Below are 5815 nucleotides of genomic sequence, written 5' to 3'. Positions count from 1 at the left end.
TGGACAGAAGTTGCTATCCGGTTTGATGATAAAACAAATGCGTGGTTTAATTTCTGAAATATGAATTAACATTTTAGTTTTTATTTGTAAAAATGCTGATGCAAAACTGGGCAAACCAAAACAGTACATTATGAAGATAAACTAAAAGTGCTAAAAGAACTAAAAGAAATAATGCAAAGTTCACTAAACTCATGTGTAGAAACACGTAATCTCGCGCACCCCTTCGATATAAAGTTATTTTTACTCAAACTTCACTTTCACGAGGTTTCGGTAATAACATGTTCAACTACGTTTAAGACATTGACTCGAATCTACGTTGTGTCTTTAGATTTCGAGAAATTTAATTTTTACTTCCCTCTTTAACTTGCCAAACCCCGGTTTGGTTTGGCCTGTCTCGCGATTATGCGCCGCCGTGTTCAGACACTGGCATAACCATGTAAAACCTGGAATCGTTTCTTAATCAGTGTTGCCAACTAATTTTCCTTGTAAATTGCTAGAGGCAGGTTGATTTGTTGATAAAAGTTGCTAAATGACGTTGTGATGTCATTGCGTAATAACGTAAAACTGCGTCATTATGTAGAATACACAATAACGTTACTCAAATTGACTGGCCATCTCGGCAAAAAATATGATTTGACATTTGTTCAGTTACAGACTCCCACTCTTTTCTGTACTTCTGGCTGTACCATTTTGATTGACACATGCTGTAAATCCTGTTCAATATCAAACATTCGTGACAAACTATATTCCCGGGTTTCGCTCGTCGAACATTCTGCTGCTGCCTCAGTCAGCCATTGCTGCTGCCTGTGCACGAGCTGAGCGCCTGCTGCTGACGTCACTCACAATGCACTTTTGCAGCCAGGCACGTGTGTTGGGACTGAGTGTGCGACAGAAAATCGTTTTTGCTGTAATCTAGAGGGAAAATGCGTGCATTTAAGCATTTGAGTCACTTTTCAAAAGTTGCTAAAAGTTCCAAATACACTTTTAAAAGTAGCTACATTTGTTCCTAGTTGCTGTTTGAAAAAAAAGTTGCCATGGTAGTCTGAAAAGTTGCTAAATCTAGCAACAAAATTGCTAAATTGACATCACTGTTCTTAATGCTTCTGCATTTTGGGTATTTCCCTCAAACGCATTGCTTTGAATACTTTTGGTGCTTTCAAGAAAAATGGGAACTCGAGGGTGGAAATGAGGTCAAATCATGACGTACGTGATCTTCAGGTCGGAGCTCTAGAAAGATGTCCGAGTTTCCCGACTTGGATTACCGTAAAAAAATAAAAAAAGCCTTTCCTAGCTTTTTCCGAGTTCACAGTTGTCGGAGATTTCAGAATTCCGAGAAGACCATAACAAAGTCAAAGATATTTATAACTAACCCCTGTCTGTAACCCTATTACGGAAGAGGATAGATAGCATCAGCTTTGAAGTGGTTATACTATGTTGAAACACTCGTTTTGAAATTTTCCCAAACAAATCCCACAAGGACATTGCTGTATCTTTTAAATTCTGTGAATGTAATTTTAACGAATTTGATCCAAATTTAACAAGATCTCCCTGTTAGTAATGCATGACAACCCAGCGGAAACGGCTCCCCGGATATGAAGAGGGGTTGGAACGTTCGAGCGTTCAAAACAACTGGGAACTCGGAAAAAAATGAAGTGAAACCATGATCAGTGATCTTCAGGTCGGAAAGTATGAGCTCTAGAAATAGGCTCGAGTTCCGGAGTTGGATGACCGTTTAAATCGATTTGACCAAGCCAGAGTTCGCTTTTTCCTCCCGAGTTCTCAGTTGCTACGAACACTCGGAAATCTAGTTTACTGTCGTTTTGACCGCGGCAAGAGCGCTTGGTCTTTGTCGCAGAAGTGGGAGGGAACGCTTGGGCCGTCCTGTATTTTTATTGGTGTTTTGGAATGGAAAGTGGAATCCAGAGCTATGATTGGTTACGTTGCCGGCGATATAAAAGTTATAGAATCACATTTCCTTCTTTCTCTACAAGGCTTCGCCGTTGTTTAACTCCGACCAACATCAGCGCCACCCTCGGTCACGAATTTGGTTTGTACAAGATAGCTTAATCCTAACATAATCAATGCATTTATTTGAGTTCCCCATAAGCAGATACATGTTAAATCCCGAATTGGTCGGCTAGATGATATTTAGCAGGCTGACGTCGTTATCCGGTCTGAAGAAGGCTGGCTAACTAGTAGACACATTGGTTTAATAAACTCACTATAACTAGTTTGTCACAATTCGATCCCAATTTACTTTGACTGTTTATCTAACATGGCTAGCAGACTAAATGTGTCGTATAGTGTGTTAATTAGCGAGCCGGTCAACCTTTGTCGTGGTCGCATATAGCAGGTCGAGTTTGGTGCAGGCAGTTTGAAAGACATTCGACTGACGGTTCCAACGTTTGTACGTATGTTAACTAAAGGAAAAGGCGCGCGATCAACCTCATAGTTTCGGCCTAGCTAGTTGTAGCTAGAACGTTCTAGTGCCTTGGTCAGGTCGTTAGAGTTTCGCACTAGTTTCCGACGTGACGTGAACGCGGCAATAAAACTGCACCCCACTCGGTGTGACGCACATTTTAATGGCGAGATTTCTTTACAGAAGTGTAATGTTGCGCAATCTCATGGCGCAATCTCATGTATCACTTTTTTATTGATATACTATTTAATTTGTTTTTGGATGACTTAAACTTACACCCTATTCCTGTGTTTAGGCAACATGTCTAAAGGACCGGCAGTTGCCATTGATCTCGGGAGCACCTACTCCTGCTTGGATGTGTTCCAGCATGGCAAGGTTGAAATCATTGCCAACGACCAGTGCAACAGGACCACTTCAAGTTATGTTTCCTTCAGACTCAGACTTATTGGTAATGCCGTCAATAATCGGGTTACCATGAACCCTGCCACACGGTATTCGGTACGTTAAGTTATGATAATTTATCATTAAATTGCTATATTAATTTGTTTTTTGTTAGCTGTATGGTGCGCCAAAGCCTTTTCATCTAAGTTATCGATGATTCTACTCGACCCAAGCTCCAAGTTGAATAAAAAGGAGAGGCTTAGTCCTTCTACCCAGAAGAAATTTCCTCTATGGTTCTGGTCAAGATGGAGATTGCCGAATCCTACCTTGGAAAAGTTATAATTTCAAATGTGTAGACTGTAAATTAACGTGTATTTATTTTAAATCCGAACAGGAAGGTGCAGTTTTTAGTTTGCAATGACTAGTCAGTTTCTTGATTCCCTGTTATTGAATTATTAAAATGTATATTGATATTTTCTTTCCCTAGACGGTCAACAATGTAGTTGTTCCCGTGTGTAGTCGTTACCGTGACTGCTTAATTCAACAACTCCCAGTTCCAGGCATCGAAAGATGCTGGCACCATCTCAGGCCTGAATGTACTGCATATCATCAATGAGCCAACTGCTGCTGCCATTGCCTACGGCTTGGATAAGAAGGTAAATGGCTTGCTATGATCTTTATTCTGTTGAAAGGACTGCAATGCAGTGATTATTCGCTGTGATGAAGTTTACTCCTGCCATTCGTAGTTTCCACCAGAGGTCGAAAGACCAAAGATGGCCTAACAACTTCCTTGGATGTCTGAGCGACAATAGAAATTGAGTCTACAATGATGTACAGTTGAGTCTGTAGTTCTTTTAATGTTGGTTGACTTGATTGTATTTTGCCATCAGGTCGCCTGAGCAAGGAGGACATTGAGCGTATGGTCCAGGAGGCTGAGAAGTACAAGTGTGAGGATGATGTGCAGCGTGACAAGGTTTCCTCCAAGAACTCCCTGGAGTCCTACTCTTTCAACATGAAGTCTACTGTGGAGGATGAGAAACTGCAGGGCAAGATCAGTGACGAGGACAAGACCAAGATTCTGGACAAGTGCAACAAGGTCATCGGCTGGCTTGACAAGAACTAGGTAAGAATTAATTTGTTATGCCTTGTACAGTCCTGGGCCACTCGCTGTGATGAAGTTTACTCCTGCCATTCGTAGTTTCCACCAGAGGTTGAAAGACCAAAGATGGCCCAATACCTTCCTTGGATGTCTGAGCGACTATTTTAATGTACTTCTCGTTTGAAAACCATGTATGTTTTTGGCTAATATAGACTGTATCCTCCAGGTGTATGAGGGTGAGGGCCATGACCAAGGACAACAACCTGTTGAGCATGTTTGAGCTGACTAGAATCCCCCCTGCACCTCGATGTTCCTCAGATTGAGGTCACCTTTGACATTGACGCTAACGACATCATGAAGGTGTCTGCAGCTGACAAGCACACTGGCAAGGAAGACAAGATCACCATCACCAATGACATGGGTAAGTTTGTTGTGGAGATGGCATTGTAAGACTAGAAAATGGGCTACAGTTAATAGCCTTGACCCAGTAGTTTCGCTGTGATGAAGTTTATTCCTGCCATTCGTAGTTTCCACCAGAGGTCGAAAGACCAAAGATGGCCAAATACCTTCCTTGGATGTCTGAGCGACTGAAGTTAAATATTTCTCATTTGAAGACCATTTAATATTTTGCTAATGTTAATCTGTTTATGTTTCTTAGACTGCTGAGAAGTAAGAGTATGAGCACCACCAGAAGGAGCATCACCAAGTTGTACCAGGGTGCTGGTATGCCCGACAGCATGGCTGGTGGATTCCCCGGAGCTGGTGGCGCGGCTCATGGAGGTGGTGGGTTATCTTGACTGACTTGAGGTCGACTAAACCATTCCACTGTTTCTGCAACTACCTCCCCCTCACATTGACTTCAATTGCTTTGCAGATAGATTTAGAAAACGGTTATTGCGGTTTGTCAGACTACATATGGTAGGGTAATTTTGCTGAATTATCCCAATGTAGTAACTCAGTCTATCGTTGGTAGATTTTTCAACAGCACAATTAGCTTGATGCATTTGATGATACTTTTTGATGCAAAGTTTATTTAGAAATGTATGGATGCAAGGAAAGAATGATGGTGCATGAGAAACATGATAGTTTTAATACAAATTACACACGTTCAGCTTTCAAACAAGGAACAGTACTGCCCTATTGCACAGCTCTTGTATCTGTCTTTAATAAGCAAAACGCAGCAGCTCTTATGGTGTGGTGGCCAATTATATTTTAAATGTCTCCCCTGTGTCCATCTCTTTTTCCATGTTTCCCCTTCCCAAACAAAGGGAGTTAATCGGTGAAAAACAGAGGTAGGGTTGTAGACAGTTGAGGGACTGAATATAATAAACCTTAGGCGCTGGCTTAAGCCCGGTAGCAACCACTACAGAATGTCCGGTCAGAACAAGGATGAGGCGGATGTCCAGGGTAATGGGAATTTAAAACTTGTTCGGAGTCGGTGTACCGTCCCTAGGACGGTTGAGCTAACGTAGGCTATTGCGATTAGCATGATGTATGTACAAGAACATTTCCCAGGACATAGACAGTTTGATATTGTCAGAAAGCTTATTCTTGTTAATCTAACTGCATTGTTTAATTTACAGTAGCTATTACAGTGAAAGAATACCATGCTATTGTTTGAGGAGAGTGCACAGTTTAACAGTTATTAATAAACAAATTAAGCACAGCTTTTGTGATGCCTAAATTTCTCTTTGCTTTTGAGTAACCTGATCACACGTCATAAGACAAAGAGCACCTTAGGCAGTCTTGCTACACCATTTAACAGGAGTGCAATGGTTCATTGGATCAGTCTAAAACTTTGCACATACGCTGCTGCCATCTACTGGCCAAAATCTAAATTGCAGCTGGAATAATGCGTTATGGCCTTTGTCTTGCATTTCAAAGATGATGGTACAAAAAATGCAAAATGTTTTTTC

The 5815-nt window shown here is 41.3% G+C and overlaps 1 long non-coding RNA gene and 2 other non-coding genes across 3 annotated transcripts; all 3 read left to right on the top strand.

The window, feature by feature from the left end:
• Positions 1-1609: 1609 nt before the first annotated feature.
• Positions 1610-5565, top strand: LOC129868056 (uncharacterized). The gene is made up of 6 exons (XR_008761718.1): positions 1610-2047; positions 2715-2917; positions 3288-3456; positions 3691-3923; positions 4126-4320; positions 4558-5565. It is a non-coding gene; the product is annotated as an uncharacterized LOC129868056 (long non-coding RNA).
• Positions 3965-4058, top strand: LOC129869129 (small nucleolar RNA SNORD14). Its single transcript, XR_008761852.1, has one exon. It is a non-coding gene; the product is annotated as a small nucleolar RNA SNORD14 (small nucleolar RNA).
• Positions 4393-4486, top strand: LOC129869128 (small nucleolar RNA SNORD14). Its single transcript, XR_008761851.1, has one exon. It is a non-coding gene; the product is annotated as a small nucleolar RNA SNORD14 (small nucleolar RNA).
• Positions 5566-5815: the final 250 nt, after the last annotated feature.

This window comes from Salvelinus fontinalis, chromosome 13 (assembly GCF_029448725.1).
Source record: "Salvelinus fontinalis isolate EN_2023a chromosome 13, ASM2944872v1, whole genome shotgun sequence".
NCBI lineage: Eukaryota > Metazoa > Chordata > Actinopteri > Salmoniformes > Salmonidae > Salvelinus > Salvelinus fontinalis.
The sequence above is the reverse complement of the archived record's forward strand: the minus strand, read 5'-3'. Positions and strand labels throughout refer to the sequence as shown.